Raw genomic sequence first — 13900 nt, forward strand, 5'->3', positions numbered from 1 at the left:
AAATATGTCATAAAATAAGTATTTTAGCAACATTTTTTGAGATTTTAGATCAGAGGTGTCCAAAGTGCGACCAACAGCTTATTTTGTGCACTGCAAAAAAGAGCTGACGAAATATAAAATAAAAAGACTAGAGTCTAGAAAGAAAAATGCTAAAAACTAGTGAAATTATCTGTCTCCGCAGCTAGTTAATTTGACTAAATATGACATGCTAAGTAACATTTGTATATCTAGAAATTAGCAGGACTATTAAGATAAAAATAATTACAATATTTCATTCTAAAAAAACAAGCATTATTCAACTTGCACTTCTTAAATTAAGCATGTGATGTTGCAGAATCTCTGAACAAGATTTGTTATGTGGGCATAACCAAAATATCTTATTTTGAATAGTTATGTTTTGCAATTTCAACATTTTTGAAAAAATATTATTTTTTATGCTAAAATCGAGATTATGATGTAATGTCAATGACTAAAAGTAAGTTAATAGCTCTTAAAACTAAGGAAAACTCTAGAAATACAATTTAAAATCTTGGCAAGTGGCAAAAAATTTGCAGTGTGTCTTGTGTATTCTACAGATAAAATTAGACGTATTAAGCAAGTTTTCTCACTGACACTCATCAAAGGCAGACGCTCCCTTTCCCTCTCCCTTATCTCTCCTTGCTTCTTTGTTTTGTCTTGTCTTGACTTTCTTGTTGCCTCTTTTTGCACTGCTCTCTCATATCGAAACAATGGAATTGATCACTTGTCCTCTCAACAAAATTGACAAGGTCTCGGGTTTGGGGGAACCTGCCTGTATTGACGGAACGTTGTTGCCGGACACACAACGGACTCTTGGGAGAAGAGGAGTGCCGCATGCCTGGCTACCCTTAAAGTCGAGGACGTTGAAGATATCATGTGAACAGGACATCTGCTGATTGGAATAAGCGTTGCCCTGGTGTATCGACAATTTGGAAGATGCTGGCAGCCGTTCAAAGTACCTTAAAGGTGCCACAAACCATTGCAGCATGCGAGCAGAACTGTGGGCACTCAGACTTTTGCGATTTTGGACCATATTGCAAACTTTGGTGACATCTTCAAGACGCCAGCTGCTCTGATGGTGAAGTATGATGAATTTGAGAACCAGAAATAGACAATTAGACTGAAAAGTTAAAATCAATTTTTCACTCGCTCAAACACAAATTTACTAATCGGAATTGTTTTCCCGGGCAGCACGGTGGAAGAGGCGTTAGTGCATCTGCCTCACAATACGAAGGTCCTGAGTAGTCTTGGGTTCAATCCCGGGCTCGGGATCTTTCTGTGTGGAGTTTGTATGTTCTCCCCGTGACTGCGTGGGTTCCCTCCGGGTACTCCGGCTTCCTCCCACTTCCAAAAACATGCACCTGGGGATAGGTTGATTGGCAACACTAAATTAGCCCTAGTGTGTGAATGTGAGTGTGAATGTTGTCTGTTTATCTGTGTTGGCCCTGCGATGAGGTGGCGACTTGTCCAGGGTGTACCCCGCCTTCCGCCCGATTGTAGCTGAGATAGGCTCCAGCGCCCCCCGCGACCACAAAAGGGAATAAGCGGTAGAAAATGGATGGATGGAATTGTTTTCCCTGGCTGCAAGTGACGTGACAAGGTTGTTGATTCGAGACTCTCCCAGAGGACAGTGCAGTGAAGACGTAACAAACTCCTTCCCTGTCTCTCATGGACACACACCTGTTGCTGTTGACTTTTGTTGGACTGACAGGCTGTGCTATCGCAGGCTTATACACACATATGCATCCACTAAAAATACACGACACACACACACACACACACACACACACACACACACACACACACACACACACACACACACACACACACACACACACACACACACACACACACACACACCTTCGATGCGTCACCCCACGTGGTATGATAAAAACAGAGCAGCGCCCCTAGTGGCTGGCAGCTTCGGGCCGGATGCCCGCCCTCTCACCCCTCGTTGCAAGTCTATAGTTGTATGTCGTAATATGTACTGTATATGTGCAGTGATGGGCAAGGTACTTGGAAAATGTTTTAGGCTAAGCTACAAGTTACTCTTGATTAAATGTAGCTAAGCTACAGGGGAAGCTATCCCTAGAGAATTGTATCAAGCTACACTGCAAGCTACACGGCAAAAGGACAACCTACAACTACCTCTAGGGCTCCCCACACTCCACTCAATGTATTTATTTAGTTTGCCTTTTCTTTGGCCCACCCCTATAATGTTATTAATTTCATCTGCCTACAGTAAAAAAAACAGTATCTATCTATATCTGGAAAAAAACCCAATGACTTTTGTGTTGTGTGGGAACAGTTGGTAATGGTTATGTGCAGTAAAACTTTTCATAAAGTCATCTCACCTTAATGTATGTTCCTAAATTTAATGAAGAGAGCAGTAATGATTTTGGTTTACAGAGTAAACAACTAAAAACTATGGTTTTAAACATTGTTTTTCTCTAAATACATACATTTGTTTAAATATGGCCAATGACACACATTATTGTGGGTTTCCTTCACGTCATCTTCATCACTAAAGGAAAAATCTAATCTGCGGTAGGGAATGCCTCTGACATTTTCAACGATGCTTCTTTTTTTTGAGTGGTCAGCTTGAAACGTCCCTCTGTCTCTGACTTCCTCGTCGTCATGTGACACGAGTGCATGACTATTATGGTTTTTCTACTTATCTTGCCTCTGATTAAACCAGACTGGGCTCCCAATAAGAGCCCAGTCTGAGATCAATTGTTTTTTTTTAGCATCCTTCCTCAGCGTCTACCTTTTTCTCAACTTTTACAAGGTGCGGTGTCTTTGTACAATGTGTGTCTATAATTGAACAGGCTTGTGCTGAAAATGAAATTTGGTTGTACATTTGCAATGACAATAAAGATCCATCCATCCATCCAAATTGGGAATGGTCCAAATCCCCCCTGAAACTGCAGCTGACAGTTTGCACTTGGATGATTTTCGCGTGTCCTGTCATGATGAAAATATGTACCAGTCAGACACTAGTGGTGGGCTTGCCACTGAGCAGGTTGTCCAGGTCCCCTGGAATAAATGTTGCAAGGGTTCCAGGGTTCAGGTTGCAAGATTAGTTTTCAATTATGCTAACGCCACATTTCAGTGTCACAATCTGATATCAATATCGGATCGTGACACACTGAATATCAGGCCGATACCAGCAAAAAAACTAGTTTTGGATTATATCAGCTCGCGTCTAAAATTGCCACTATAAGCGATCCGATTCAATCCTGCAGTACGTTTACTTGTGCAAAGCTCAACAGCCAGTTAACAAATTGTTTTGTTGTTTGTTGTTTTTGTTTATGTAATTGTAAATTGTTTTGTCTTTTGTTATTTTGTGTTTTGTAATTGAAATTTGTAGAGATATTTTGCACTTCCAGGCCACCGTAGTTAACATCTAAATGCTCTCCAATGAGCACACAAAGTTGGTCTTTTCTTATAATTTAGTGAAGTAATTTACAAAAGGTAAACATGGGAGCCTAACGGCTAATAGGAGCTAGCAGCTACACAACAGCTCAGCACACAATACCACACAAGCAAGACATTAATTGTATATTTAATTTTCTTACATTTTGCCATTTAAGGTTTAAGAAGGAAGGTAAGGTGTTGGAAAAAAAAAGATAATACGACTTTGATAAGACATCACCGTATTTTCCGGACTATAATTTGCTATTTTTTTCCTAAGCTTGGAACCCCGCAGCTTATACAAAGGTGCGGCTAATATATGGATTTTTCTTCGCTAACGGCTAAATTTTGGAATGGGTTGAGAAAAGAAACAAACAATATATTAAAATAATCCACATCAAGAAACTGTTTAAACTCAAAATGTTTAGAAAGTACAAGAAGGAAGAATCCTGATAAACATTTTGACCCTTACTAAAACAAGAGAACATTTTATTAATCTCATAAAGGATGAATAAAAAGCATAAATGGCTTTTCTGCTTTGTTTGATCAGCTGTTTTACTGCTGATCAAACATGTAGCTAAGCTATGTATCTTAACTATATTTTCCAGGAGCTTGGTGGTAGCGTAGCTACTTTTTTAACGAGTAGCTTTTCCTGTAACTTAGCTACTTTTCGACCCACGTAGCTAGGTAGCTTACATCAAAGCTATAAGCTACAAAGAGAGAAAATGGACTGCAAATCCAGGCCACTCAAAATATTGAGAAAATACAACGACCTGGATGAATGAGAACATCCATATTACGGACTGGCCAATCAGATGCAAGAGAATCATCGAAACTAGTAACAGAAATCATAATAGTCACGCACTCATATCACATGACGACAAGGGAGTCAGAGACAGAGGGACGCTTCAAACTGACGACTCGACCAAAAAAAACATACCTAAAAATGGCAGAGGACTTTTATCTCGCAGATTAGATTTTTCTTTTAGTGATGCAGATGACATGCAGAAAACTGCGCGGCCTTGGCCATATTTAGACAGATGTACGCATTTAGAGAAAACAATGCCCAAAGCCATAGTTTTCAGTTGTTTACTCTGTAAACCAAAATCATAACTGCTCTCTTCATCTAAAATGTGCAAAACAAATTTAGGAACACACATTAAGGTGAGTTGAGTTCATGAAAAGTTTTATTGCACATTACCATTACTTATCCCTAAACAACACACAAGTCATTGTTTTTGTTTGTCAAGATATAGATAGATGCTGTTTTCTTTTTTTTTCTCTCTTTTTTACTGTAGGCTGAGAAAATAAGTAACATTATAGGGGTGGGCCAAAGAAAAGGAAAACTAAATAAATAATACATACATATAACATACTCTTAGAGGTAGTTGAAAGGTGTCCCAGCTGAATGACAGATAGTTAATAGTAATGGACCCTTATTGGGTCCATTACACTGTTCACTCTCAGATACATTAACATTGATAGATAGAAATTCCATTAAATGCAGCTTTAATGTAGCAAGCTACTCTTGCCGCGTAACTTGTAGTGTGGTTTGCTACAATTCTCCAGGGATAGCTTCCCCTTTAGCTTAACTACATTTAAACGAGAGTAACTTGCCCATCACTGCTGTTTAGAAACAATTAAGGTATACAATATATTATTATAATATATAATAAACACATGTTTCCTGACTGGAGATCAGTAGACACACCTTACTTTTCTCAGGTTATTTTATTATTATGGTTCCTTGTTCCTTATGCTGCTCTATGCTTGTACGTTTGTGTGGTTCATGTTTGGCTTTTTACTAGTTTAGTTTTTTGACTCACCCGTCGACCGATGCTTTTTTTCACGTTATTTTTTATCATCAAAATATTATTTTACCTCAATGCCGCCAATAGTCTCTGCATCCTGGAGTCAGGCAAACAACACCAAACTCACCCAGTGACATGTTACGTCCTAAAGCAAAGTGTTTTGTCGTAATTTGTTACTAAAGTAACTTTAATCTTCTTAAAAAGACATCTCAAAACGGCGCACGCCAGATATTTTTTTAAAGTTTTTGAAAATGGTTCTTTTTTTTGGAGTAATTTGCCAACAATACTTATCTCTTCTTTGTTTAGGCATCAAAGTACCATACATCAGTACATTGCGTTTCAAATACCTTGGTTTTACTACATCTGAGATTTTGTTTTCACTTTTTTTTAAACTTTTTTCAGCAAATTCTACATTTTGTGGCCTTCAATTATGTGTAAAGATAAGTTTTATTTGCATTATCTGTGCTACTGTGAAGTATTTGTCCTATTTTTTATTATTATATTATGACGATCGATAAGGTAACGATGCTAACAAAACCGCTAATCTTGGCGCTATTTTCACAGTGATAATCTCAAATTGTCCAACTTTTGGCAGAACAACTTTCTAACAGACTTCCTCTTGAAACTCGTACCTCATCATTGACACATCTCCACATTGGTAAGTTTTTGACGCAATCGATGTCAAAAGACAACAACGAAAATATATTATCCAACATTCGGTGAGGCACTTCAGGCTGGTTTAGGCTTCTATCAGATAGCAACAGCTGTTCCGTCAAAATGGAGATGAACTCTCTTGATTCGAGATGCACTTAATTTTGACTTCAACAACACAGCTTTGGCGTGAGCTATGTAGAACGACAATGCAGGACAGGCATTGCTATCACGACGGAATGCTCACAAGTAACTACAAACATAGTGATTGTAGCGACTGTTGACCAAGTTTTTGCAGAACAACTTATGCCCGTGGTTTCAGTTTTAACGTTCAGAAATTATCCGGGATGTGACAAAATACTTTTAAGTCTTGGCCGGACGACGGCCATAGCAATGGCACTTGCAGGATCCTCCGCGCGACTGGTGAGTATTGTAATCTACAGTAGAACACATTCACGGCTATTGGATGAAGCGAGTGTAAAGGTGATTATACAGGTGTTATTTCATATTAAAAGGGCTCTAATAATGTTTAAAAAAAACAAAAAACATTTAATGTCCCGTACCAATCAACAGCGATAACTGGAGAAGACTGTAACTGTTTCAGCTGCTTATGACTTTGATGGAAATGGGAACCTCTTCTTACATGTTTTGTCCTAGTGCCTTTTCCTGAATGTGGGTCAGATTGACTGACCCACATCGTTATAAGCGATTGTCAACATAACCTATAATAGCCATTTATTTCGCATTTACTTGTGACTGGTGGATTATAAATAGTTTCTAAACATAAGGCTGTTTGAGGACATCAGTTTCCTCCATTTTGCATGTATTCAAAGTAAATGGTAAATGGGTTATACTTGTATAGCGCTTTTCTACCTTCAAGGTACTCAAAGCACTTTGACACTATTTCCACATTCACCCATTCACACACACATTCACACACTGATGACGGGAGCTGCCATGCAAGGCCCTGACCACGACTCATCAGGAGCAAGGGTGAAATGTCTTGTTCAAGGACACAACGGACGTGAACAGAATGGCGGAAGATGGGGATCAAACCAGGAACACTCACGTTGCTGGCACGGCCGCGCTAGCAACAGAGCCACCCCATCCCCTATTCATGAAAAATGTTCACCTGAGAAGTCTGTCATGTTCAATTGTGACGGTTCTGGACTCTGACTGTCCAGTGCTCTTATTTTTGTTTCTAACTTCCTGTGACTTTACCTCTGCTGGTTTGTTGCTAAAGGAGGTGGGAATCTTTGGTTGGGCACCAGATGATTCGATTCCGGTTCTCAAGGTGACGATTCAATTCAGAATCGATTTTTGATTCAATACGATTTTCGTAACATGTTATTTGGTTTATAAATTATACGGTAACCTTTTCCAAAAAAGTTACAGGTTACAAAAGCTCCTTGGCTGGTAACGTATGACTTAGGGTTGGCCCAAAAAATTTATTTCTAAAAATGTGTTTATATATTGTATTCACAGAAATCACAAAATGTTAATTAATGTAATAAAATAAAATAAGGCAACTCCAACCCAATCCCATCTTTACAATACTTAAGATAGAAATTTACAAAGAAATTGAGAAAACAATACTAAAAAAACAGGAAAACCAAAAAATATAAAATCAACAGTATCAATAATAATGATGATGATGATGATGATAATTATAATAATAATAATAATAATAATAATAATAATAATAATAATAATAATAATAATAATAACAGTAATATTTGTTTAATGTTTTTAATCCATAAATTGGTTCTTAAAGAATTTGCACAAAAAAAAAAGATTCTCAAAAAATGTAATAATAATAATTTTAATTGGATAATTACATTTATACAGCACTTTTCTACACACTCCTTCACAGAGAAAAGAGAACCCATCATTCATTCACTCCACATTACACCTTGATGGTGGAAAACTACATTGTTAGCCAAAGCTGCCCTGGGGTAGACTCTCGGAAGCTTGGCTGCCAATTTGCGCCCACGACCCCTCTGACCACCATAAAATAGTCCCTGCTGTCACGCTGGTGCTCCCCGAGTTTCCCTTTTACCTGCACCTCTCCTCCGGTCTCTGCATTTTGGGGTAACGCCGCATGCCACCATTACCGCACACAACAAAAAAAGGACCTTTGGGCCTGTGCCGAAACTTGGAAGGTAAGCAGCAATTCTTTTCTTGTGGCCTCTTTATTGTTTTTTTTTTATTGATTTTGACATTTCAGCAAGTCTTATGCTGAAACACGTGCGCGATAATGATTAAGTTAATTTAAAGGCCTACTGAAATGCGATTTTCTTATTCAAACGGGGATAGCAGGTCCATTCTATGTGTCATAATTGATCATTTCGCGATATTGCCATATTTTTGCTGAAAAGATTTAGTAGAGAACATCGACGATAAAGTTCACAACTTTTGGTCGCTGATAAAAAAGCCTTGCCTGTACCGGAAGTAGCAGACGATATGCGCGTGGCGTCACAGGTTGTGCAGCTCCTCACATCTGCACATTGTTTACAGTCATGGCCACCAGCAGCGAGAGCGATTCGGACCGAGAAAGCAACGATTTCCCCATTAATTTGAGCGAGGATGAAAGATTTGTGGATGAGGAAAGTGAGAGTGAAGGACTAGAGGGCAGTGGGAGCGATTCAGATAGGGAAGATGCTGTGAGAGGCGGGTGGGACCTGATAGTCAGCTGGGAATGACTAAAACAGTAAATAAACACAAGACATATATATACTCTATTAGCCACAACACAACCAGGCTTATATTTAATATGCCACAAATGAATCCCGCATAACAAACACCTCCCCCTCCCATCCATATAACCCACCATTACAACTCAAACACCTGCACAACACACTCAATCCCACAGCCCAAAGTACCGTTCACCTCCCCAAAGTTCATACAGCACATATATTTCCCCAAAGTCCCCAAAGTTACGTACGTGACATGCACTTAGCGGCACGCATGTACGGGCAAGCGATCAAATGTTTGGAAGCCGCAGCTGCATGCATACTCACGGTACTGCGTCTGCGCATCCAACTCAAAGTCCTCCTGGTAAGAGTCTCTGTTGTCCCAGTTCTCCACAGGCCAATGGTAAAGCTTGACTGTCATCTTTCGGGAATGTAAACAATGAAACACCGGCTGTGTTATCCGGCACAACAGTCAGGGGGTGCATTCTAGGGCGGGGTGCGTTATCCGGCACAACACCTGCCGCAATACACCGCTTCCCACCTACAGCTTTCTTCTTTGCTGTCTCCATTGTTCATTGAACAAATTGCAAAAGATTCACCAACACAGATGTCCAGAATACTGTGGAATTTTGCGATGAAAACAGACGACTTAATAGCTGGCTACCATGCTGTCCCAAAATGTCCTCTACAATTCGTGACATCACGCACAGGCGTCATCATACCAAGACGTTTTCAGCAGGATATTTCGCACGAAATTTAAAATTGCACTTTAGTAAGCTAACCCGGCCGTATTGGCATGTGTTGCAATGTTAAGATTTCATCATTGATATATAAACTATCAGACTGCGTGGTCGGTAGTAGTGGGTTTCAGTAGGCCTTTAATACGAGTCAACACAAACTCACCTCTTTTTCATAGAATTGACACTTTCTGGTCTGAAATCTTATATCAACAAAAGCGGTAAAACGAGTAAAAAGAAGAACATATTGGACCTGGACTTGATGACTTGGTCGACAATTACACTGCAATACCACCATAAGTCTCACTTACCATCAACTGGCCTGTGGTTAAAGTGGACAGAGCGAAGATCCCTCGTTTTTATAATATCCTACTATTCTATTTAGTAGTATTTTCCATGAAAACATGTTCATCTTTCTTCATGGATTTGAATCAAAGTGTGTACAGCAACTCTTGATAGCCAGATGCATGTTTGACGGGCAGTCCTTTCCAGAATTTCTATTTCTATGTCAATATTGTTGCCAGGAGATTAGAGCAGTTTCCAGCTGGGAATCGGTCTGAGGAACACAGCGACATGCAGAGAAGGAATGTGCCTTTCATCTGCAGGGAGCTCTAAACTTACCACACTACACTCATCTTGTTCACTGACTATGATGCACTTTTATTACCATATCAAATGTTTGCAATCGTACTTTTGCATTTTGCGTGTATGTCTCTTAAATAAAACAAACAGTGAAGGTTCGGGCATTTTAAGTATTTAAACACAATTACTACAAAGACGACGTCATTTTAGCACAAAATACTGTACTGTACGGTGCTAAAGTTATAATTGCAAGGTGGGTGAAGCATGGTCCCAGTGCAATAGAACCTTACATACCGCTGAAAACATTCTAGCGTTGTTCTTCTTACTTTCGATTGTGTATTTTAGATCTAGAGTCCATTGTAAAATGGATGTGTATAGATAAAGCTGTCTCTTACAGTCAAGTTACATGGGAGCCAGGCCCCCCACAAGGCACACCTGATCTCAGTAGGGATCTTTTTACACATGGTAAACATTCATTATTTTTTATACATGTGTGTGCTATTTATAAGTTAACCTTTTAAAACCGCCGGACCCCAACACCGTACGGTACAGCTGCATGGTGTTGCTATGGTAACTGCTGCGCTGCACTTGTGTCAATATACACATGCTTTACATCCCCAATCCCAGAAGAACATAAGCTAAAAGCTCAACCAAAAAAGGTAGACAAAAATTGAGGACAATACAAACCAAAAACATTTAAATGGGCAAAATACCAAATATCATATGTCATGAATGTTTTCATAAAACAAAACACTATTGCAACAAACAGTTTAAAAAAATGTAAGATAATAATTTAGGATAATAATTGAAACACTTAGCCCTTCCAAAGTAACATTCCTTCACCGCTTAAACACACTGAACTAGCAGATTTGTTTAATCTTATCTAGTTGCACATTTACTGTAACCATTAAAGCCTCCTGTGGGGGTGGCATGCCTTTGGGGCCACAGGGTTGTTACTCCCAGGTGTGCTGCAAGGTTCCATTTATGGGCATTTGCTTTTTTCATTGCGCCGTATTTTAGGCGCACTGTTGTTAAATTGGTCTTTTCGGGTTTATTTTCATACACAAGGCGCACCGGATTTTAAGACGCATTAAAGGTTTTTTCCTTTTATTTCCTTGTAGTCTACAAAACACGTAATGGTGGTTCTTCGGTCAATGTTTTTACACAAAGTTTTCAAGTCACTTTCTGACCGTCTCTTCAGGATGCCCCGTTTTTTGGGCGGGTCTTTTAATGTACGTGCCTTCACTTCGACAGCGTCTTCTCCCCAACATCTTTTGTTGTAGTTTTTATTGCTTCCATAGCGAGTCTACTGGCAGATTAATTTGGAACTATACACTACTTTGTATTAGAATGGGAACAGCGGCGGATGACTGCCCCACAACAAAAAGAAAAGAAAGAGCTTTTTGACTACGGCGCGGACTATAATGGTAGACATGTGCACATTTTTAGGATTTATGTAGATACCAAATACACAACAGCAGGTACCAATAGGTAAGAATAGTTGGTTTTGCATAATAGGTTGAAACAAAACGTCAGATAATATGTCTCCTAATAGGTGCCATTTTGGGGTCCTTATACACACACCGTAATCACACCCGTATGTTGAAGCACAGTACGTTTGACTACGGTAGCCGTAATTATCTGACAATTGGTGCGACTTCGTAGCTCACCAAAGTCATACTAAAACATTTTGACAGGTATTTGAGTGCCATTTGTAATGTTCTATATTTTCATTAAAACATTAAAGTTCTGGCTTTGCTTGCTTACCGGTACTTGCTAGCGTCATTTATTGAACAGGTGTCAACCTGCAGTCCACACTTATCTCTTTTGTGTGACTGCCATCTACTGGTCACAATACACCATGTAACGTACAACATTGGTTCGAGGTCAGTAAGTACAACCAGAATTAATACATACTTTAGGTGCACCGGGTTATAAGGCGCATTGTTGATTTGTTGAAAAAAACAAATTTAATCTAAATATATGCTACTTAAAAAAATGTTTTAAACTAAATATATGCAGATAATACAGTTGTTTTTTATATTAAAAAATACAATCCAAACAAAATTTGTTGAACGCCTGCTTCAGCCGCAGGTACTCACTGTTCCTCTTGCCTAAACACAGCACTGATTTTCGGGACAGGGAGACGATCAGGAGTGCCGAAACAAGCTCGCTAGTTAGCATAGTTAGCATCATCGAGCTAGCTTACTTGTCGTCGGCTGCGTTTGCTCTCTGAGCCATCACATTGACAGCTCTCTACTTCGCTGCCAATCATATTTGGATAATTACAACCCGAACACAGTTAGTTCGTAACCAGCTGTAGTTGTAGAGTATTTATTAGACGCCAGCAAGAGGGTATATTTTTGACGTGACGGATGTACACAGAGGTCAAAACACCGGAAGTATAATACTTGAGGGGGCGTGGCTACAGGATAGAGCTGCCAAATGGGAAATGTTTAATGAGTTCTATGCTTGCATGTTATAGAATTTACATGACATTTTCAAAAGTAATAATGTTAGTAAATTATCTACAAAAAATGATGTTGTACATTACATGGGGCATGTAAGTGTAAAAAAGACAGCCAAAAGAGGTTGGTAGACGAGAATTAAAATAAAGGTAAAATATTGTGTAAAAATGGGACATTGTATACAGTGAAAATGAAGATGATGGATATGGTATTTTGTAATACCTTTGAGATGCTTTATGACAAACACTGTCCATTGAAACAACTTAGTAAGAAGCAAAATTAAAATAATTAACCATGGATGACAAAAGGACTGAAAAATGCTTGCAACAAGAAGGATACATTATTTAGAACATTTATAACACAACAATCTACAGAGGCAGAAAACAAGTACTAAACGTATACGAAAAAGCTAACTGGCATACTACGAATACGGAGGAAAGAATATTACATTCAATTATTGGACCGGAACAAAACTAATATGAGAGCAACATCGGGCATCCTAAATAGCATTATTAAAAATGGTGCCAAGAAGGATTACCCGAAATACTTCTCAGATGGAAATGTAAAAAATGACAATATGAACAAAGTAGTTGAAAGCTTCAATAAATACTTTGTGAACATTGGAACAAATCTGGAGAAAAATATTCCACATCCTGGGTCAGTTGATAGACAGAAATCCCCACTCAATGTTCCTCAAAGGTGTGACAAAAGAGGAAATAATCAATATTGTGAAAAATTTTAAATCCAGGACCTCAACTGATTGCAACAAAATTGATATGGAAACGATAAAAAAGGTTATTGAAGAGATTTCAGAACCTTTAACATATATCAGCAACCTATCATTTCAAACAGGCAAATTCCCGGATAAAATGAAAATAGCAAAAGTCGTACCAATGTATAAGACTGGAGACAAACACCAGTTTACAAGCTACAAACCTGTTTCTCTACTTCTACAATTTTCTAAAATCATTGAAAAACTGTATAACAACAGATTGGAAACATGTATAAATACAAATGAAATACTCACAGACAACCAATACGGATACAGAGCCAACATCTAAACATCAATGGCATCAATCAAAATAACGGAAGAGATTACCAATGCAATAGATGGCAAAAAATGTGCTGCTGCAGTGTTTGTGGATTTAACAAAAGCATTTGACACAATCAATCATAATATCTTAATAAACAAATTAGAAAGGTATGGAATCAGAGGATTGGTCTTGAACTGGGTAAGAAGCTACTGAACCAACAGGAAGCAATACGTGAAGATATGCGAACACACTTCTACAGAGCTGAAAATATTTTGTGATGTACCTCAGGGATCAATACTGCATACTTGCCAACCCTCCCGGATTTTCCGGGAGACTCCCGAAATTCAGCGCCTCTCCCGAAAACCTCCCGGGACAAATTTTCTCCCAAAAATCTCCCGAAATTCAGGCGGACCTGAGTGACGTGTCTACAGCCTGTTTTCACGTCCGCTTTCCCACAATATAAACGCGTGCCTGCCCAATCACGTTATAACT

The 13900-nt window shown here is 38.8% G+C and overlaps 1 protein-coding gene across 1 annotated transcript in view; it reads right to left on the reverse strand.

Moving 5' to 3' along the window:
• The window catches only part of kcnj13 (potassium inwardly rectifying channel subfamily J member 13), a 64434-nt gene that overhangs the window by 21579 nt on the left and 28955 nt on the right, over window positions 1–13900 (reverse strand). The gene's annotated exons all lie outside the window — the stretch shown is intronic.

This window comes from Nerophis lumbriciformis, linkage group LG30 (assembly GCF_033978685.3).
Source record: "Nerophis lumbriciformis linkage group LG30, RoL_Nlum_v2.1, whole genome shotgun sequence".
Taxonomy (NCBI): Eukaryota; Metazoa; Chordata; class Actinopteri; order Syngnathiformes; family Syngnathidae; genus Nerophis; species Nerophis lumbriciformis.